This window comes from Danio rerio, chromosome 14 (assembly GCF_052040795.2).
Source record: "Danio rerio strain M-AB ecotype USA chromosome 14, GRCz13ab, whole genome shotgun sequence".
Taxonomy (NCBI): domain Eukaryota; kingdom Metazoa; phylum Chordata; class Actinopteri; order Cypriniformes; family Danionidae; genus Danio; species Danio rerio.
The window spans coordinates 5,518,381-5,542,846 of record NC_141034.1 but is presented as its reverse complement, the minus strand read 5'-3'; the positions used below and the strand labels follow the sequence as shown (position 1 = coordinate 5,542,846).

General features: G+C 35.0%; 1 long non-coding RNA gene across 1 annotated transcript in view; it reads left to right on the top strand.

The window, feature by feature from the left end:
• Positions 1-24,466, top strand: part of LOC137487507 (uncharacterized) — a 214,880-nt gene that overhangs the window by 179,284 nt on the left and 11,130 nt on the right. Inside the window, exon 7 of the long non-coding RNA XR_015507159.1 lies at positions 5,345-5,443. This is a non-coding gene — a long non-coding RNA (uncharacterized LOC137487507). The remainder of the gene's footprint in view (positions 1-5,344; positions 5,444-24,466) is intronic.

The following is a 24,466-nucleotide window of genomic DNA, read 5'->3' as shown; positions in this document are numbered from 1 at the left end:
CCCTCCAGGAACAAGTTTGGTGACCACTGCTCTAGTTGATCTTTTGGAAAAGTGGCAGAAGGTTGATTTTTCTGATGAACCATCACAGATGCTGCAGAAGACCTATTAGAACCCGCATAGACCCAAGATTCTTGTAAAAATCAGTCGAGTTTGGTGAAGGAAAAATCATGGTTTGGAGTTAGATTCAGTATGGGGGCATGCAAGAGATCTGCAGAGTGGATGGCAACATCAACAGCCTGAGGTATCAAGAGCTGTGTGCTGCCCATTACATTGCAAACCAAAGGAGAGGGCAAATTTTTCAGCAGGATAGCGCTCCTTCTCATACTTCAGCCTCCACATCAAAGCTCCTGAAAGCAAAGAAGGTCAAGATGCTCTAGAATTGGCCAGCCCAGTCACCAGACATGAACAACATTGAGCATGTCTGGGGTAAGATGGAGGAGGCATTGAAGATGAATCTAAAGAGTCTTGATGAATTCTGGGAGTCCTGCAAAAACACTTTCTTTGCCGTTCCAGATGACTTCATTAATCAGTGATTTGAGTCGTTGCAGAGATGTATGGATGCAGTCCTCTAAGCTCATGGGAGTCAGACACAATATTAATTATTTTTTTCACAGCACCATGGCTTTATATTCTATACTGGACATTATTTCTCGGAAGTGATAAGAATTTTGTCTAAGCAAGTCAGACCTTACTGTCCTAATTAAATCTATAAAAATCAAGGCATGATTATATTTTATTTTGGTAAAATAAGCATAATCTAGAGGCCCTTGCCTTTCATATAAGCCTCTTCTGATACTAAATGACCAACTAGAAGTCAAGTTACTATTTGTTGTTCTTAAAACTTAGAACGGTGACAAGGTTTTTGTCAGGTAGTGTAAATTTGATTTGTCAGTACTGAAGTCAAAATCTAGCAAAGACACTTATGATAATAGTCCAAAATTAGTAAACCCAAGTTTAAATGTTAGGGGAAAATATTGAATTAAAAGAGCAAAATTCATTAGTTTATAAAATATAATGACTAAATAATTATTTTAATAATTATATTTGTTTAATAAATCTGTTTTGTTTAAATGCACTAAAATGACCAATATTCAATGAGAAGTAGATGCAGATTATTTTCAAAATGTGGTGTATTTATATATGTTGAGCACTGTACGTGGTCAAAACACACAATGAAAGCACAGTGCTGTGAATAATCCTCAGACGAATATATATATATATATATATATATATATATATATATATATATATATATATATATATATATATATATATATATATATATATATATATATATATTTCAGTATCACAGGCATCTTTACTAGCATTTATTTATATGCTGGTGTTTTTAATAACCTCTCTTTCAGTGACTCTCTTTGTCTGCTTCTGCTCACGCTTCTGTCTCCATCTGTTGGTCACTTTTTGCATCTATTCAGCTGAAATGGTAATTCACCAGGTGACCTAAACTGATTCTGTAGTCTTTTTTAATTTATTTTTTTCTTAACCCCATTATTTTCTTTAAACAAGGTTAAATTTAGTACAGCTTAAATTTAGATTGAATATTTGATTGCTGTTTGTTTTGATACTTAACTTTTAGACATTATTCCAACTGTAAGTAGCCCACCATTGCAGCTACACTAAAAATGTGATCAGTAGACTTTAAATAAAAAAGAGATCTTAAACCCGTTGCTACTGAAGCGATTAGTTGATTTTTTAAAACAAAAATAGAGACTAAACCTGTTGATTCAAAAGTGATTAGTTGACTTTACTTAGAGAGTAAACCCATTGCTATACCGGAGTGAAAAAAGCGATTAAAAAAACGATTAGTTTACTTAACTTAGTAAAGTAAACTAAATGCTACCGGAGTGACTGACCTAAAAAAAGAGAGTTAACCTGTTGATTCTGAAGCGATTAGTTGATTTTACTTTAAAATAAGGGAGTAAACCCATTGCTACTGGAACAATTAATATTAAAAAAAGAGTAAACCTGTTGATTCTGAAGCGATTAGTTGATAGTAAACCCATAGCTACTGGAACAATTGACATTAAAAGAGAGGAAACCCATTGCCACCAGAACGATTGACGTAAAAAAAAAAAAAAGAGTTAACCTGTTGATTCTAAAGCGATTATTGGACTTTACTTTTAAAAAAGGGAGTAAACCCATTGCTACTGGAACAATTGACATTTAAAGAGAGTAAACCCATTGCCATGCATCAGAACGATTGACGTTTACAAAAAGAGAGTAAACCTGTTGATTCTGAAGCGATTAGTTGACTGCCTTTTTAAAAAAGCGATTTGTTGACTTTAAAAAAAGAAAGTAAACCCATTGACACCGGAACGATTAACAATTTTTTTTTGTTAAATAAAAAGTATAGTATTCAGCTATATTTTGCATGTTTTCACACATTTAAAATGTGTGGCTAAGAAATAATTAACTGTTTATTTGTGGTGTGGTCAAAGATAAAATGGGTAAATCCTTCCATTTTGGGCTCTGAAAATTTTTTAGAATCTCTTTCTTAACGTCAATCGTTCAACAGAAAACTTACAAAGATTTGGAACTACTTTACAGTGACGTAACGGTAGGTAATTTTTCATTTTTGGGTGAACTATCCCTACAGGTTTTTATTAGGATATGTAGTTGGATAAGGTAGATGTTTACCTCCAATCTAAGAATGATTCATTGTAACAAAAAAAAAAATGTTATATTGATTACTTAAATCTCTGGCTAAACTTGAATCATTATTTGTTTTAAAAAAAATAATGTCCCTTGAGCTTTAGTTTCTCAATAGCATGCATAGAAATGTAACACCATGCACCAACTTTAGCATTAAACTTTGTCAGTTCTGGCACGTCTGCAGACATACCTGCTGTTGAATTGAATATTCACACCTCCTGCTAGCAGTCTTCAGTTCCACATATCCTGCAGGTGAAAACATGTAGTTTATATATTGCATGAACATGTGGGGCCGAGAAACCTTTCATGGAGCAAAACATGAAAAATCCCCTCAGAGGGAGAAAAAACTGGGATCAAGGCCACTGTTCTTACATGCAGGTCATGGAGCGCCATAAGGAGAATGGAATCTCACTAGCAGAGAGAGGGAGGTAGTGAATGATTCGAGAGAGAAAGAGCGAGAGAGATCTTATGCTCTAATAACTAAGGCACATCAGGCTCAATGCTGAAAGCCTAGTATGTTGATTGAGGTGGACAGGTAGTTTCAAGGCCTCTGATAAGAACCTGTGTTCCCTGAAGGTAAAAATAGCATGTCTGTGCGAGTGGGTGAGCGAGCGAGAGAAAGAGAGAGAGAGATTTCACAAATTGTTATAACACTTGTTATAACATTGTTATAACTCAGGCCCCATTTATACTAGTGCATTTTAGTTTTAAAACAGCGTTCTAGATCAAAAACGATCCACGTCCACATTAGCGTTTCACCTAGCATTTCTGAACATATCTCAGTCCACACTATGCCACCAAAAACGTATATTACGTGACCATTCGCGCACTCTGGGCATGCGCATTCTAGTATAAACAGGAAGCGTGTGTCTCGCTTGGCATTTGGTTATTGTTAGTCAACAAACGCCGGTTAAACATTGAACGCAGTGGCAAAGAAAGCAAGAGAGGTATTTTTGTGGACAGACGACGAGGTCGAGTTGGTACTAAACGTAACAAACGAATAACTGCACAATGGTGCCTAAAACAGACAAAAGTGCAAACAACGCTCCCATTTCTCTGCCCATGTTGTTGTTTACAGTGAAGGCTGATCTGCTGTCTTCCGGTAGCATTAAAGCCATGTGTTATAGTCATGTGATTGGGGCTTGACGAATAAGGGAAGGATACGCAATGAAACAAAAGCCCCAATCAGGTAGCGAATTCAGCAGCCCCGCCTCCGTTTTCAGATGTCTCAGATTTCCCCCATCCACACTGAGACAGAGCAGCAGCATTTCAGAATGATAACGGCCTCTCCAGCATTTCCAAAACACTTCGTTTTCGGCGCCTGAAAACTCTGGCGTAGTGTGGATGGATGGCGTAACCGTAGCAAAACTTATGCTTTTCAAACTAAAACGCTATATTTAGGACGTTTCAGACTCCTTTAGCAAACAAATTTTCAAAAAAACGACTAGCGACAAATTTATTAACTTTTTTGATGTTGTTCACTTTCATATGTCCATACTGCACCATATCTACTCTTCTTTACGAGTTGGGGGTGATGTGTGACATATTAAGCAATCTAGCGACATTTACGTACTTTTCGGGCTGAGCTTAGCGCCTTTTCATTGAAAATAACTGGCAACACTGTTTGGCGAGGGCGACGCAGTGGCGCAGTATGTAGTGCTGTCGCCTCACAGCAAGAAGGTTGCTGGATCGCTGGTTCGAACCTCGGCTTGGCTCAGTTGGCGTTTATGTGCATGTTCTCCCTGCGATCGCGTGGGTTTCCTCCGGGTGCTCGGTTTCCCCCACAGTCCAAAGACATGCGGTACAGGTGAATTGGATAGGCTAAATTGTCTGTAGTGTATGAATGATTGTGTGGATGTTTCCCAGAGATAGGTTGCGGCTGGAAGGGCATCCGCTGCGTAAAAATGTGCTAGATGAGTTGGCGGTTCATTCCGCTGTGGCGACCCCAGATTAATAAAGGGACTAAGCCGACAAGAAAATGAACGAATGAATGACTGTTTAGCGATCAACAGAGCATCAATGTATGAATGTCAAATGGACGTCAAGGTTTTGACATCAAATCGATTAGCGTTTGTGGCATTTTTTGAATTCCTTGTCAATTTTGAAGTAGTTTTGACTGTAAGGTTTCCCCTGGAATTTTAATATTTAGATAGTTCAAACTTACTTAGATCAGTCCAAATCAAACACCACTATAGGTTCCATTTGATTAGTGATGTTCTCTTAGAAGGCAGCATCTTTTTTAGACACTATACAATCCTCAGTTTGATTTTATGGCTTACTGTTGAACTAAATCCTCCTTCAGCTGGAGATCTCTGGGTTTATTTTGATCAAACCTCATGAGAAATACTTTATAACTTGTTATTCCTTCAGGAAAGTAGCAAAAATGTGCTAGAATAAGCGATCGGCTCTGTAAAGCAAACATCCACCCCATCATTCACAACTCATTCACCTTCTCTGAGCTGTGAAATGCATCCTCAACCTAAAAGGACAACAAAAAATCTTCTTTTGTCCTTTTCAACCTGTAAAAGCCGTAACCCATGTCATTCCTCCGGCTCTCCTTCACTCAGTTGTGCTCTAAGGAGCTTTTCCGTCTGAATGGTTTGTATTTTTCTTTTAATAAAATGCAGTCAGCGGACAGCTCCACTGCCAACCTCAATGCATCTCTCAACAGGCTCTGAGTCACATGGCGCTTCTAAAAGGACTTCTGATTGGCTCCTGGTTGTTTCCATGGGTACGGGTTTTGGTGCACCTTGCTGGGACAATGTAAACAGTGAGTAGATACTGCTTTCAAATCCTGTCCCTCCTTTTAATGGCTGTGATAACGAGAGGATACACTCCAAACAATATCTAATATAATATATATATATATTGTGCTGCTTGTTCAAATTAATTATTTAAAGTGAGCTGAACAACACAATTCTTGAGATTTTTTTGGGGAGAGGACAACTTAATGGTTTTGTCAAATAGTTTTTGTTCAAACCATTAAAATTTGTTAGCTCAACTTAATCCATTTGTCTTGGGACAACATCAGGGCTTGACATTAACTTTTTTGATCACCAGGCACTGTGGCTAGTAGATTTCCAACATTACTAGCCACTTGCCATTTTTACTAGCCACAGTTTTCTTGTTGGGAAAATATATTTTATATGCATAAATTTGACTTTGACGTGCTAAAATTACTTGATTTAGATGTTGTGTTAAGTCCACATGCCTTCTTATTCATGTAACTTTAGCTTACTCAGTGTGCATGAGCAAATGGGTTGTGTCACAACCAAATGGGTTGTGTGTTTGTGTGCGTGCTTTTGTGACATATCAGGACAAATCTGTAAAATGACATGGGTATGACACAGGTATTACAAAAAGGAGGTGAACTATGAGGACATTAGTGACGTCCTCATTTCTCAAAATGCTTATAAATCCTACAGAATGAGTTTAATCAGAGAGTAAAGCTGCACACAGTCTCCTGTGATGGTTGGGTTTAGGGGTGGGGTGAGGGGAATATAATATACGGTTTGGACTGTATAAAATGAATGAAAACCTATGTAATGTCCCCACTTTTCACAAAAACAAACATGTGTGTGTGTGCGTGCATGTCTTGAGCTCCACTGAGCTGCTGTTGAGTGTTGAGTGAGAGAGAGCCATGCCATTTATAACTCATTATGATAAACTGCTAAAAATATCAGAGCTGTGAGCGACTCTCTCTCTCGTTCTCTCATTTTTTCTCTTCTAATATTAGTGAGTGAGACCAGTTCTTTAACAGAAACCACAGGAATGTCTCTTGTACAAAAGGCTGTGACATAATTTGCATATTTACATTATGCATTAAAACATAAATAGTGGCGACGCAGTAGGTAGTGCTGTCACAGCAAGAAGGTCGCTGGTTCGAGCCTTGGCTGGGTCAGTTGGCGTTTCTTTGTGGAGTTTGCATGTTCTCCCTATGTTTGTGTGGGTTTCCTTCGCGTGCTCCAGATTCCCCCACTGTCCAAAAACACGCACTATAGGTGAATTGTATAAATTAAATTGGCAGTAGTTTATATGTGTGAATGTGAGTGCGTATGGGTGTTTCCCAGTACTGGGTTGCAGCTGGATGGGCATCCACTGCGTAAAACACATGCTGGATAAGTTGTTGGTTCATTCCCCTGTGGCGACCCCTGATGAATAAAGGGACTAAGCCGAAGGAAACTGAATGAATGAATAATTGAGCAATTGTAATTAAGTAATTGTAATTGTAATGTTTTTATAATTATTTATTTATTTATTTTTTTATCTTCGCCATGTTTAGATAACAGAATACAAATGTCTCTTGAAAAATAAAGAAGTTGACATTTGGCGAAATTGCCTGAAAATTAAAAATCCTAAAAGAAAGAATAATAATGAGTGTCACAGATATTTATTACCATTTGAATGGAAAATTACAGTATAGCATAGCCAAATTCATAACTGCAAAATTATTTATTGCCTAGTTTTAAGATCTTGTATCCATTTGTTAGTATCTACATTTTACAACTGAGAACTTTAAAAATGTATAAAATAAAGTGGCATCATGGTAGCGCAGTGGGTAGCACGGTTGCCTCACAGCAAGAAGGTCACTGGTTCGAGCCTCAGCTGGGTCAGTTGGCATTTCTGTGTGGGGTTTGCATGTTCTCCCCGTGTTTGCGTGGATTTCCTCCGGGAAAGAGGTATAGGTGATTTGAATAAACTAAATTGGCAATAGTGTATGAGTATGTGTGTGAAACATATCCTGGATAAGTTGGCGGTCATTTCGTCAAGTCATTCCGCTTTGGCGACCCCTGATAAATGAAGGTACTAAGACAAAGGAAAATTAATTAAATAAAATAAATCAGATTCTATGGTGTGCAAGTATTATTTTTTTCAATACTTAATAAATATTTTTAGACATTTTACTGAAATTAAAATATCACAATATAAACAATATACAAAAAACTATTCAAAATATTAATAATAACCGTAATGTAATGTCCTCCATAAAAGCTACAAAAGCAATTATTGTAGATAATATGTGTTGGGAAATCATGGACCGGTGTACACTAATATTATTCTCTAAAAAAAGCATCACTTCTGGCATCATGCCAAAAGGTCGACATCCCAACCCAGGCTCATTCTGAAAACGTACTATATATTTCTGGAGAGCGCCAAATACGTCCTAGTTTTTTTAATATATTTTTTTGCAGTTTTTGCTTTCACGAATCCACCAGAGGCCGCTGTGTACACTTTTTCAGATCTCAGATTTCCCTATCGAGTGCTATTCGCACCAGGTGTTCGCGTGTAAATCCACAAGAGGCTACTGTCGGCTGACTAACTGAATGACTAACTGTTCAATCGACTAACCAACCCTCCTCCTTCCCTAAACCCAAACGATAGTGTTTTCAAAAAAACGATTGACCAGCGTTCCCTAATCCCAACTAATAGTGTTTTTAAAAGCAAACCAGCAAAAGAAAACCCCTCACCTGATTTTTATCACGTTTTCAGTTTTTACCACATTCTCACCCTGTTATTTAATTGTTTATTTTATTTTTTGGCTACTGTTTTTGTCTTAACTGCTGTCTGTACCCGTTCTTTATAGAAATCCATCCCCGTCATCGCGGTTATCTCCTCTGCGTCTCAAGTCCACAGAGGATGCAGCGAGCCACTGGACAAACTGGTAACAGCGGAATGCTGTGTATGTGTGGTTTATTCATAAACTAATTTCGGAAGAATCACGTGCTTATGATCGACACGGCTGGCTCCTTATTAGCTCCATAATCTGCCCTATTAGATGATTATGGACACATTATAAAAATTCTGAGTTTTTCACTCCAGTTATCTTTGTGTTGAAGCCCCATCACCCCCCCCCCCTTTTTTTTTTTCCCACCCCTACTTCCTCCCCCTTTTCTGATAGGGCGACATGGTGGCCCAGTGGCTAGCACTGTTGCCTCACAGCAAGAACAATGCTGGTCCAACCTATCGGGCTGGTTGGTGTTTCTGTGCGGAGTTTACATGTTCTCCCTGTGTTTGCGTGGGTTTCCCCAGGGTTCCCCGGTTTCTTCCCACAGTCCAAAAACATAAACCACAGGCTATCGACTAAAACAAATTATCACCAAATATAACCTTAGTTTACATTTCTCACGGCGACAAGCAGGGGAGTTCTCGAGACCTACCTGAGCTCGAACTCCCCTCTCGCCCTTCTAACGGGAGGGAGCCCCGGGCTCAAGAACATTATGAGCTCTGGGCTCTCTCCTGGGACCACATGCCAAATATGCTTTGATTATCAGCTAAGTGTGAACTCTTCAAATGAAGGCAAGCGGTCAGCAGGCAAGTGCGAAAAGTTACGGCGTCATACCGCCCCATATCGTTCGTTTTAAAGACGAAATGTAGCCATACGTACATCTTCAGAAATGTATATAGGGTTATGTTATAAGAATGCACATGGATTATGAGTCATACTAGCATGTCTATATAAACACGACTATATAAATGTTATGTATAGATTATAGTGTTTTTTTAATATCAACAAATCTGTAGAATTACTGTTTGATTTATGGAACTCGTAAAGCGTAACAATTCTGTGTATTTTTAAAGAAGCCTCCAGCTTCTTATCTGATCCAGTCTGCTGTGAGTAATGATGCTGGCAGACTCTACAGTTATAATAAGTTACAGTCAATAAGACTTGACCGCTTGCAGAAGGACTTGTGGAAAAGTCTGACTCCAAAACCTTAAAAGGTGAAAGTTAAGGAGCCACAGGACAGGAAAATTTCCATATGCGTTTCCTTCCTGACCTTTCATTATACAAGAGCTGGAGGCTGCTTCTATTCTGAGCCCAACGCATAATCAGGTGAACGATCTTCAAATGTTTCAAGAAGCAGGTTTTGGATTTCTGCGCTTATTTTGAGATATCGTGTGCTTGAGGACATCCTGTACTCAATATTTTGGGGGGGCACCAGTGGAAATGTTGACTCACTTTTGTGCTTCAGATTATATAAATGGTATTTGTGTGCAATTTGTTAATTCAATCAATCAATCAATCAATCAATCAATCAATCAATCAATCAATCAATCAATCAATCAATCACATTCAAAATCAGCTAATTAATCAATGAACCAATCATTAATGAATTCATTTAATGACATTCAAAGTCAGTCAATCATTAATTTATTCAATCAACCATTCTAATATTCATTCATTCATTAAATTTCAGTCAATCAATCAATCAATTAATCAATCATGTATTCATCCATGTATAATTAAATGAATGAATGAAATTTTTAATTAATTCATTCGTTCATTCATTCATTCATTCATTCATTCATTCATTCATTCATTCAGTGACATTCAAAGTCAGTTATTTATTCAATCAATTTATCAATGATGCATTAATACATTTATTCATTCATTCAATAACATTAAAAGTCATTCATTCATTCATTGTCTTTTCGGCTTAATCCCTTTATTAATCTGGGGTCGCCACAGCGGATTGAAACGCCAACTTATCCATCATGTTTTTACGCAGGGGACGCCCTTCCAGTCGCAACCCATACATTAAAAGTCAGTCATTAATTTTTTTATCCATTCGATCAATCATCTACTTACTCACTCATGCACTCACTCGTTCACTAAATAAATAAATTTACCAATTAATCAATCAATTAATCAATCAATTAATTAATCAATCAATCAATCAATCAATCATTCATTAATTCAATGACATTTAAAGGCATTTAGTCATTAATTTATTTAATTAATTTTAATCAATTTTAACATTCATTCATTCAAGGTCAGTCAATCAATCCATCAATCATTTATTCAGCCATCCATTAATTAATTCATTTGTTCAATGACATTCAAAGTTAGTTAATCATTCAATCAATCTATGTATCAATCATGCATGCATACATTTATCCATTCATTCAATGACATTCAGTCAGTCATTCAATTGATCTATTTAATCAATCAATCGTCCACTTACCTAATCACTTATTCAATGATCAATCAATCAATCAATCAATCAATCAATCAAACAAACATGTATTCATTGATTTACATTCAAAATCAGTCAATCAGTCAATCAATCATTTATTCATGCATCTATTCATCCATTAATCCATTCATTCAATGACATTCAAAGTTATTTAATAATTTATGTTTTCAATTTATCAATCATTCATTGTTGAAATTGATTTATTGACTTTGAATGTAACTGATTGAATAAATGAATGATTCAATTATTCCTTCATTCAAAGTCATTTGAAATCAGTCAGTCATTCATTTATTCAATCAATCGAACAAACAATCATGCATTCAATCAACAATCAATTGATCACTCAATCAATCAATAATTCAGTCAATAATCCAAGTCATTAAATCATTCATTTGTTCAATCAATCACTCAATTAATCAAACAAACAATCAGTAATTCATTTATTTTATAACAAATTCATTTATTCAATCAATCAATTAATCATTCATTCATTTATTTACTTGTCGGCTTAGTCCCTTTATTAATCCGGGATCGCCAGAGCCGAATGAACCGCCAACTTATCCAGCAAGTTTTTATGCAGGGGATGCCCTTCCAGCCGCAACCCATCTCTGGGAAACATCCACACACATTAACACACACACTCATACACTACGGACAATTGAGGTTACCCAATTCACCTGTAGCGCATGTCTTTAGACTGTGGGGGAAACCAGAGCACCCGGAGGAAACCCACGCGGACGCAGGGAGAACATGCAAACTCCATACAGAAACGCCAACTGAGCCAAGGCTCTAACCAGCGACCTTCTTGCTGTGAGGCGACAGCACAACCTACTGCGCCTCTGTTGACTAATACATTCGTTCATTCCAGGTCACAAAGTATTTTGGCCCAGATTTGGCATAAAGCTAGCATAGCGGACATTCATTCATGGCATACAGCATACGAGCCAAACATACCCCTGGTTTGACAGAGGTGGCACCGTCTTTAGGGCAACACAAAATACTTGGGCCAAATGTATAATCTATTATTTGGGCCGTATGTTAATAACTGATATGTGGGACAAGTAAGTTTGGCCTGTCTTGACCCTCATTTAAAATACATTTTATTATTTTCGAATAAAAAAAAAAAATAAAATAATTCTAAAAATCAGATCACTTCGAGAAAAAGCACCATGCTTCATGGGTTTATCAATTTCATTGCAGTTGTGATTCACCAACGTATCTGGCCCAGTTCAGGCCCACGTATGTGATGTAAGCCATGGCTAAGACATGGCCCATATATGGTCCATGTTTGTCCTATGTCTGGCATCCAGACTTGATCCAGTCATGTATCGTAATTCACTGCGGCATGTGGGCCAAGTAAAAGCTGTTTGTGTGGGCCAGAGCTGGGCCAGAGATATTTTGCTACTGTATGTGGAATTCATTCATTAATTCATTCATCCATCCATCCATTCATCCATCCATCCATCCATCCATACATCCATCCATCCATTCATTCAGACTGACATCATCAGGGAAGGACCACCACTCCAAACCAGAAGCAAATGATGAGACTTTGATTGGATAACCAATCAGCAGGCCCACCCAGAATCTGTGCACGCAGAATTCCTCAGAATTCTGCAGATTTTCTGCAGATTTTCCACAGATTTCTGCAGATTTTTAGCCCTTCATTAATTCTGTTTATTGGCTTGAGTAAATGTGTGTAAATCTGTTTTTATTCAGTTTTTAAATTAATTACAGTAATATCATTGACTAATGTGAAAATGTTCATCTGATTTATGTACAATGCAGTTTGTACAGTAATATTTTCTGTCTTTTACTAGATATATTATATGACAAACTTGCTTTATTTACCAAATAAAGTGAATATAATTGGATTTGCATTTTAAACATTAAATAAAAGTTAAAAAGATATAATTTTTTATTTCATATATTAAGGTTTTAGTTATGATATTCCCAAAATAATTCCACAGAAATTCGCAGATTTTTACCAAAATTCTCAGCAGAAATCCGCTTGTTAAGTGTGACGTCACGCGAAGCAGCTTCCAGGTCCAAGCGCTATATTCAACTGAATAGGGAGACTCATGAAATGGTAATAAAAAACGTTTAAAAAGCAATTTAATGCTTTCGAAAATCACCATCGCAATATATATGTTCATGCCTAATATCCAATGGCCAGAAAGTGATTAATTTTTTTTTATAAATTGTTAAATTTTTGGTATTTGTTATGCAGCAAGCCCAGAGATTGTTGTGTACACTATGATTTTATATAAAAATTAACTTTAATGTGTGATATGAATAAAACGTGATCATAAACGAATGATTTCTCCACTCAAATGAGTGGCGTGTTGGACCCGGAAACAGTATTACATACGTCACCAACACGTCACCACTTAACAAGCGGATAGCAAAAAACGTCTGCAGATTCCGTCTGGCCCTACCAATCAGTTACTTTGAAGATAACCGAAGCAAACATTTGTTTTTCCCAGTTAATTAACTTGCATTGGTTAACTGTTCAAGAATAACAATGTGCACTAGCAAAATTAGCATGATAATTCTAATACTTCAATACTACATGATGCTGTAGCATTCATTAATAAACTGTTGTACAGTATAATACAGCATACTAAAGTATGGTTGAAAAACACTTTGGTATTTTCTATAAATGATAGTAACTTATAGTATTGTAAACAATTTGTGTGTTATTCTCACATGCGATATCTTTGGTTTTCTCCAGTTCTGCTCTGTATTAGTTTCAGTCTGCTTGTCTGTCACGCTCATTTGCTTCCATGAGAGCACACCAATGACTCCAAATCACCCTGGAAAAAATATAATCAATGATGATGAATTGGTTGTAAATGTGCAAATATTCATTTACATGTAAATTTGACAGAAACGTAATGCTGCATGCAAATACCAAAATGCAAGTGTGTGTTTTTATTACATTTTTTTTTTCTTGCACATCAGCTATCTATCTTGATAAACAAAGCGTGTGTGTAAACAGGAAGCCACGGCCTGCTGGCAGAAGTGATTAATTAGAGAGCAAACATGCATGTGTGCGTATTCATTGTGAGGCACAAGCTATGAGTGAATACATTGACTCTAGCTGATCGCATAATGTACTGGAGCTCACAACGCTACTTATTTCGAGAGAACCCAAATGCTAAAACATTGGAAGGATTTAAAGGGCCATGACACCCCCCACTTTCGGTTAAAGTCTACTTCAGAATTTTTTCAAAAGATGCATGATTAATGGGCTTGGAGCTCCGCGAGCATCGGGCAGGAGTGGGCGTGGCCAGGAGGGGAGAACATGAGCGAACGAAGATAGCTCACAAAATGAGACAAACCGTGAGGAGACGCATGAGTTTATAGTTTACAAAGTTAAAATGCAAGAAATGAACAGTGATTTATTGCCCTGCTACATTTGTTATTCGTAATTTCATATACACATAACCACAATTTATATCATTATAAAGATAAGTGTGTTCATGTAAACCCTATAAATGAGGACTTTAATCCCCGTTTCCAGCAGACTCAGTGCAGCAGGTCTCCTGACCTGTCTATTTTAACCATTAGCCCTGCTGGCAAACACAGCAGCACAGTGATGTGTCTGAATGTGAACGAACTCCTGATAAAAGACAGCGTCCGCCATTCTCTAATTCTCGTGCTGCTCTCTCGACAAAAATGCTAGCAGCACACACACAGCTTTGCTGATCGGCCCTGACAAGATCGCGGAAGAAAACATGCAACAAACCCTGTGGATCATGGAAAAAAAGGCATATGAGCCTTCATGAATGGCTAAATACTGTGTGCCGTGGGTCTGTGACGTATCTCACAGCTCGGACTTGACTCTGGCAGGTCTGGCAGGTCTTATGAATAATTAAGCAGCCAGCTCTTCTCATAGGATAAGAAACTCCGCTATGAATAATAATGAGAAACCGACGCGTCATCATTGCACTTGCAGTGCTGCGCTACGTCGCCGATTTTGATCCTGCCCCAAAAATCATTTTAAACCCGGAAGCTGAAATTAGCTGACAAAAGCTCAAAATTATCCAGTTTTCCCCACAATTAAAGCTGACAGGTGCTAACATTGTCTTAACTGATGCTCAACACACACAAATCTGTTAATATAAAAAAAAAAGTTCTCCAGGGTGTCCTGAACCTTTAACAAGAGTGAACCTTCATTTCTTAAGCCCCAGACATACCAAGACGACGGTCTGCTGTTGGGATTCATTGGGCCGTTGATCAGTTGTTGTTTTGCTGCGTTCAACATTTGGCTGCATCATTGGACTCAGCGTGTTAATTCTGCATTGTCTGTTAGCTCAAGAGAGCGCTCTGATTGGTTAATCAGCTACAAATCAGAGCGCAATTACAACAGCTGAAATGATGTAACCAAGTAAACGGTAACACTCTATAATAACTACACACTATAAGTCATTTATTAAGCATTAGCAATTAGTGAATTCATTATCTGTTAAGCATTAACTCTACATTAATAAGCGTTAGTAAGCAGTTTATAACTGCAGCTACAAATGCTCCATTCTTGACTTATAAGCACCTATATAATGTGCTTAATAATTGTATTTTAATGCTTAGTTAATGATTTATTTTTCGTTACTAAATTAAATATCGCATTGTTTACAAACCAGTTGTATTTAAGAGTAGTTGGGTTTTTTTTCGAATCATTCAGAATGAGTTATTAAATGATTAATAAACTATTGAAATCAACATTTATATATCTTATTATTCAGGCATATACTTATAGTTATATGTTTATAAATGCTTTATTAACTCAACTTCATCTAGTTTTGTGACCTAATCTAAAGTGAGGTCATGCCATGCCTATATGGGAATATATATGTATATATATATATATATATATATATATATATATATATATATATATATATATATATATATATATATATATATATATATATATCTATATCAACAGTTGAAATGCATTGTTTGCAAAGTAATCCTGCAATCCTGCCTTCAAATCTAATATATAACCTTCATTCAGAAATTCCACAGCATGATTTTGAATCAGCCTGAGCTTGAAAGATTTACTGTAGGAGAAGCAATCCAAGTGTTTTCCGCTCAAACATCAGAGCGCTTTGATGTCCTTCATGCCGCTTGAAACGAATATCCTGAAAATATCCCAAAATATTGATGCCACTGAGCCCAAAACACAATGCAGCATCGACTGACTCCGACTACAGAGAGTAAACTGAGAGTGTGCTTCTAAAACCGCAGAAAACCCCTTTGGTCATTTTTTTGGAGAGATGCTACGAGACAGCAGATCACTGAAGACGACAGGACTCGTGTTGAGATGTAAAGAAAGAATTCCTCACTGTGGTGGAGCTGACGTCTGCTCTACAAGCGCTTTGATTCGACACTCGATACAGTTTCTCAGTGGGGATCCTGAACAAGTTGGATATCACAGACAGAACACACTCGCTTTGTGTTTCCTGATGTTGCCTTTATCTGTACATCCATATGGGAGGAGTCATAATTGGTGATTTTTTTTAATAGCTCATCTGTTTCTCCAATCAAATCTCAGAAGTTATATATGTCAAATTTTTATGATTTATAAGAGCTTTATGCTCATTGCCCGTCATGAGTGAAAAATGTTTCAGTAATTTTACTTTATTGTTGTAATTAAGCATTATTTATAAAATAAATAAATATTAATAATATTAATAATAATATTTAGTATTATTGTTGCTGTTATTATTATAATAATTCTTATTATTATTATTATTATTATTATTGGGCGATGCAGTGGCGCAGTAGGTAGTGCTGTCGCCTCACAGCAAGGTCACTGGTTCGAGCCTCGGCTGGATCAGTTGGTGTTTCTGTGTGAAGTTAGCATGTTCTGCCAGCGTTTGCGTGTGTTTCCTCTGGGTGCTTTGGTTTCCCCCACAGTCCAAAGACATGCGGTACAGGTGAATTGGGTAGGCTAAATTGTCCGTAGTGTATGAGTTTGAATGATTGTGTGTGGCTGGAAGGGCATCCGCTGCGTAAAAACGTGCTGGAGAAGTTGGCGGTTCATTCCGCTGTGGCGACCCCGAATTAATAATGGGACTAAGCTGAAAAGAAAATGAATGAATGAATGAATTATTATTGTTATTATTATTATTATTATTATAAATAAAAAAATACACAAATAAAAGTATGTATTACGACGTGTAGCGCAAGCTCTGTGATTGGTCAGTTTGGGAGCGATGAGTGTTATTTTGTATTTACCTTATGATTAAAGTTGCTGCATGTCACCAGTTCCCTCTTCTGAATGTATGAGTTCGAGCTATTTGTGCATTAGGGCAGGGGTTTTCAGACTGTGAGACGTGCCCCATCAGGGGGGCACCAGCACCTGAGTCATGCACTCGAGTAACTGATGATGCCGATTTTTATGCGTTCATTGGAGTGAATCTGATTATTGTTAGCTCCACATCTAACTATCAGGCACTTCTTTACAGCTTAAAGTGACATTACAAGGCTTAACTAGGTTAATTAGGTTAAATAGGCAGGTTAGGGGAATTACAGTAGACAAGTTATTGTATAACAGTGGTTTGTTCTGTAGATTATCGAGAAAAAATATAGCTTAAAGGGGATAATAATTTTGTCCCTAAAATGGTTCATAAAAAATTCAAAACGGCTTTTATTCTAGCCGAAATAAAAAAATAAGACTTTCTCCAGAAGAAAAAATATTATCAGACATACTGTGAAAATTTCCTTGCTCTGCATCATTTGGAAAATATTTTAAAAAGAAGAAGAAAAATCGAAGGGGGCTAATAATTCTGACTTCAACTATATATATATATATATATATATTAAAAGATGAAAGAAACTGAGACTACCTTAAAGAAGTTGCTTTCTGGTGTTTTATACTGAAGACCTATTGAGGCTGTTTTCTGTACCTCAATACCATATGGGCCCACAAAAGCATTCACCTTTAAAAACGTGCACACACACACATACCCACAGGAAAATACAGAAAAAACATATTATGGAAATAAGTAAAAGCAAATGTGAAATGTCTGAAATGGAATATATTAAAAATGCAATTTAAATTTAAATCGCAATATTTCCAAAGGCTCGTGGCCTGCACAGTGAACTCATTTCAGTCTGATTATCTGGTTAATGGCACAGCTAAAGAGACCTTAATGCACAGGAGCTGTCAGTCTGTGAAGTATATGTGCAGCGCGTTTCAAAGAGGCTCTGAGAGATACAGTAGAAAACAGGTAACAAATGAGTACACAGAGAAACAGGTCCACAGCAGTGATGCTTAGACTGCTCGTTTGTGCAGCAGTGGAGATGTTTCTTATGTGCATGTCATAAAACAATGGCAAAACCCAGTGACTGCAGACAGATTTAAAAGAGAAAAATTATGTAATTTTTTGACAATTTTTTTAGAAAGCGTGCTGGAATAGTTGGCGGTTCTTTCCGCTGTGGCGACCCCTGAAAAATAAGGAACTAAGCCAAAGGAAAAGGAATGTTGATGGCAAATATAAACACTACAATCCCAAAAGACGAATTAACTTGTATTACAAACCAAAGTTATAATAATAAAATATAATAATGTTATTTAGGTTTTAATAAATTCAATATTTATTTGTTGATTGATTTTAAGAAAGATGATAGATGATGACTTTTACTTTCACACATACAATTGTTTTATTTAAATTTAATATTCTTTTCATGTACACATAAAACTTCTTTACTAAATTAAAATAAATACATTAAAAATGTTAAATTCAAAAATATTTGTAGAATTCAAAAATTCTAAATTGAAAACATTTTCATTATTAAAAAAATCTTAATAAATAAATAATGCATTATTTAAGATCTAAATTAACATTATTATTATTATTATTATTATTATTATTATTATTATTATTATTATTATTATTATTATAACTAAATAACTATTATATTTTGATGGTTTAATGAAGACATTTAATATATACATATTTACAAAATATAAATAAATAATTATTTATTAATTTACTTAAGAAAATTATGGTAGATAATGGCTTTTTACATGCAGTAAATCAGATATTTTATTTTTTATATTATTTGTGTGTACAAAAAAACTTTTCTAAAATTAAAAATATATTTAAAAATGTAAAAATATAAAATTGAAAACATTTGCATTATTAAATAATCCTTATTAAATGAATGAATGAATGAATAAATAAATGAATAAATAAAAAATAAATATTATACAAATAAAGCACTACAACGGTTTTAACACTGATAATAAATGCTTCTTGATGGTTACTGAGGGATCAATAATGCTGAAAAGTTGTATCACAGGAATAAATTACATTGTAGAACATAAAAAAGGAAGTTTTAAATAATATTAGATTATTTTGGATCAAAAAAATTGAGCTTTGGTGAGCTTATGACACTTATTCAATATAAACACATTTAACTAAATAATAAAGAACTAAATAATTGTATTTTTTATTTTAATAAATGCATTCTTTATTTATTTATTTATTTAAAGAATGATGACAGATGGCTTTTTACATACAATAAATCAGATATTGTATTTTAATACTCTTTGTGTCTACAAAAAACCCTTTCTACAATAAAAAAAACATAAAAAACACATCTGCATTTATTAAAGAATCCTTATTAAATGAATGAATGAATGAATGAAATAATTTTACTGACCTCAAAATTTTAAACAGCTATTGTGTAAAATGATCGAGCAATCCCTACCCATAACAATAGTATTTACAGTGTATTTTAAGAATGGTACAATTTACAGTACACAGAAATTTCCATCCAAAAATCAATCATTTAAGAATGTGAGAATGTGGTAAAATCTGAAAATGTGGTAAAAATCAGGCTGCCGCGAGGGCTTTTCTTTTGCTGGATTGCTTTTGAAAACAATGTTGGTTGGGTTTAGGGCAGGAGGTGGGTGGGTCAGTCGATTTGTCAGTGCAATAACATTTACAAAAGAAATTTGAGATCTCAAAAAGCATACACAGTGCGACCTCTGGTGGATTCGCAAAAAAAAAAAAAAAAAAACTGTTAAAAACATACCTTCTGGAACATATTTGGCACTCTCCAGAAATGTATATACGGGTACGTAATCAGAACGAGCCTGGCTTAATATTATTAGCCCCTTTAAGCAATATTTTTTTCTGATTGTCTACAGAACAAACCATCGTTATGCAATAATTTGAATAATTAACCTATAGTTAAGCCTTTAAATGTCACTTCAAGCTGAACACTAGTATTTTGAGATTTCTAGAAAATAATATTTTCTGTCATCATGGCAAAGATAAAAGAAATCAATTATTAGAAATGAGTTATTAAAACTGTCATGTTAAGAAATGTGTAGAAAAAAAAAATCTTCTTTCCATAAAAAAAAAAAAAAAAAATATATATATATATATATATATATATATATATATATATATTTTTTTTTTTATTTTTTTTTAATGGAAAGAAGATTTTTTTTCTACACATTTCTTGACATGACAGAATATATAATTATTCTGACTTATTTTCACTTCAACTAATTCTCCATGTACAAACACAGCAGCATTGCCAGTATGAAGTTTGAGATAAATGTCATGTGGTTTCATAAGTTGTGGGTTCAGATGGGTCAGCTTTTATTAAGAGCGTCCCGGGCCCTTGGGCTTTGGACCACACACTGCGCCAACGCTGCTCAATCTGTGACTCTGTGTTTCATACCAGAAGCCAAAGAACAGATGTTGGACATCGCTTTCCAAGCAATGGCAAAAAAAAAAAAAGAACAGAAACACACACTTATGCCATCTGGAAGGGTTTATATGAAGGGCAAAGACATTATACCAGTACAAACGGTGCAAATGGGTTTGCTTAAAAAATCTGACACTCATCTCATCTTGTGTACGGTCAGATTTTTGTTTAGTTGTTTGGTAAATAATGCATTATGAACTGCATGTGTTGCTCATTAGCATTTTTCTGGGGGAAAATGATAAACTTGACATTTGCTTGATCAGAAGGACACAATTCTCTGTGGATTGAATTTGTTTGTGTATTTACGCTGCAAAAAAAAAAAAAGCAGGGTTCCACACAATTCAAAATGTTTAACTTAACAGGTTTAAGTGGGTTGAACACAAAATAATTAAGTTGTCCAAAAAAAGTTTTAGCTTATATCACATAAGTACACTGTAAAAAAATGTAGGGTTCCACACAATTCATTCATGTTGTCCTAACACAAATTGATTAAGTTAACTTAACACTTTTAACAAATTTATGTGGATTTAATATTAAAAAATTAAGTTGTCCCAATGAAATCTCAAGAATTGTGTTGTTTCAGCTAATTTTAAATAAGTAGTTAAATAAAAATTTTGAGTGTAGTTTAAACAAGTAGCAAAATCTTATTTTATTATTAATATTTTATTTAATGTAGTTAATATGAATTTGCTGTTTTTTCCGACATGCTGTGAATCTGTTGGTAAACTGAACTTGGTATTTTGTTATTTTAATAAAACATAGATTTTTAACTCAACTCAGCTCGCCATTTTTTCTCTTTTTAAATGAATCTTAACTTATATAGCGCTTTTACAATGTAGATTGCTTCAAAGCAGCTTAACATAGAATTTTTAGTAAGTTGAAACTGTGTCAGTCCAGTTTTCAAATAAAAATATCAAACCTAGCAAGCCAGTGGCGAGAAAGAAACCACCAGTTGACCTTGAACCTTGAGAGAAAATTGTACTAATATTCTACATTAAACTTTTACACAATCTTAAATTTGTTTTCATTATTTGTGTTTACTTTTCATCTGGAATGATCAGGGAAGATTTAGTAGAATTATTTCACAAACATCACATTTATTGTTCTAAAACAAATAGTTTTTTTGCGTGCTTGTTTTTGCAAGCATGCAACTAAAACTTTTCTCCAATATTTTAAATAAAATAATAAGTAAATTAATGAATGAATAAAACCAATGAATGAATGCATTAATGAATAAGAAAATACATACGTAAATAAATAAATAAAAACGCAAATGAATGAATAAATGAATGAATAAATAAATGAATGAATTATTTAATTAATTAATAACAAATGAATGAGTGAATAAACTAATGAATAAATGAATGAATAAGAACATACACAAATAAGTAAATAAACGAATGAATAAATAAATAAATAAATAAATAAACAAAAAAATTAACTATTTAATTAATTAATAAACCAATGAATAAATAAATGAATAAAAAAAGTGCATAACTAAATAAATAAATAAATAAGGCAATGGATGGATGAATTAATAAAAAAAATCTAAATAAAAAATAAACAAACAAATAAAGGAGCAAACAAATAAGTAAATAATTAAATACACAAACAAACAAATAAATGTATGAATGAATAAATAAATACGTAAATAAATGAATGATAAAATAAATAAATTATTATAATATATATATTTTTTTGCATTAACAGATTTATTATCTGCATTATTATCAAATTTTATTGAGTTGCAAGTACATTATATATTCATAACATTTATTTAGCTGTACATGTAAATTATATGGCTAATATACAGCTCATATTAACTTCATATATACACTATATATATTATTTATTTATTTATTTTCGCATATAATGTTCACCTTCAGCTTTTTGATATTGTGATATTGTAAGCAGTGTTGATCTTCCCATACTCTTGACTCTGATGTTAGATGTCATTTGTAAGTCACTTTGGGTAAACTGTTGTTAATATGAAAAGCCTACTGTACTCTATATATAAATGCATTATAATCTGCTAAATCTGAGCACAGTTTGAGAACTTGAAATTGTAGATGACAAACATGTAAGATTGTAAGCCGTGGTCTTTTTACTCAGGAGAAACATCTGTGAAGAAAAAACAAAACAATTTAATTCCTTAAATGTGAAGACACATTTCAGTAAGTAAGTGATCGCAGCTAAAATATTTCTTCTTTCCAGGTTGAATCTTGCAACAGATATGAGGAATACTAAACATCTGGGTTCATTTAGGAGAATCCATCAATATGAAGCAGAAAAGAATAATAAATAAATACCATGAAAGAAGAAAACCAAACAAAGCAAAAATGATAATAAAAATGAAAGAAATGAGAGTTGTAAATATCAAACACATTTTGGATTTGGGATGAGCTCATTTAGATTGCTAACAATTAAGATGTGGGCAGCACAGTGGCGCAGTGGGTAGCACTATCACCTCACAGCAAGAAGGTTGCTGATTTGAGCCCTGGCTGGGTCAGGTGGCATTTCTGTGTGGAGTTTGCATGTTCTCCTCATATTTGTGTGGATTTCCTCCGGGTGCTCTGGTTTCCCCCACAGTCGAAAGACATGCGGTACAAGTTAATTATATAAGCAAAATTAGCCGAGCGGTAGTTTATGTGAGTGTGCAAGAGTGTGTGGGTGTTTCCCAGTGTTGGGTTGTGGCTGGAAAGGCATCCCCTGCGTAAAACATATACTGGATAAGTTGGATGAAATGTCAATAAATGACAATTTTGAGTTTCATTTTCCAATCATGCAAACCAGACCCAAAATATGGCCTAAAATCTACTACTGTGTGGCATTTTCCAATGCTGCTTTGTGAGTATATGAATTCATATTTAAATAATGCTGAAATATCAACATTGTAATAAATTAGGAATAAATTATATGCATATATATATATATATATATATATATATATATATATATATATATATATATATATATATATATATAAAACAAAAAAAATTTAATTTTACCAATTTCAAACTTTTAAACAACTAAACATTCTATTTGTGCACATTATTTAGGAAATGTATTGTAAATATACATTTTAAACATTTAGGTTTTATTTGTTGCCATGGTTACTCTGATTTCACACACTTGTTTGTCATTTTGTTCACCCAAACCAACCCAACCCAAACCAACTCAACACAAACCAAACCAACAAAACCAGCCAACCAACCAACCAACCAAACCCAACCCAACACAACCTAACATCACAAACCCAACAACCAAACCAACCAACCAACAAACTAAACCCAAACCAAATCAAATTAACCAACCAACCTACCTACCAAAGCCAACCCAAACAAACAACTAAACTTAATCCACACAACCCAATACCCAAACTAACCAACCAACCAAACCAAACCAACTAACTAACCAAAGCCAACCCAATCTTACATAACCAACCCAAACCAATCAAACCCAACCCATCAAACAACCAACCAAACCCAACCTAATCCAACTAAACCAAACCGACCAACCAATCAACCAAAGCCAACCCAACCAACCAAACCAACCAATCAAACCAAACCAATTCAACCCAACTAACTAACCAAACCAAACCCGACCAAACATAACCAACCCGACCCAACAACTAACCAACCAAGCTCAAACAAACCAACCAACTGAACCCATTAACCAAACTAACCAAACCAAACCCGACCAAACCCGAACAACCAACCAACCAAACGAACTCAACCAACCCAACCAACCAACCAACCACCCAGCAAACCAAAGCCAACTCAAACTAACATAACCAACACAACTCAACCTAACAACCAACCAACCAAACCCAACAAATCAACCCAACCCAACACCCAAACCAACCAACCAAATGCAACCCAGCCAAATTTAATCAAATCAAATTAAATCAACCAAACATAGCCAACCCAACAACTGACCAACCAACCAAACCCTATCCAACCCAACAACCAAACCAACCAACCAGACCAGACCAAAACAACCAACCCAACCTAACCAAACCAACCCAAACCAGACCTGACCAAACCAAACCAACCTAACTAACTAACCAACCAACCAAC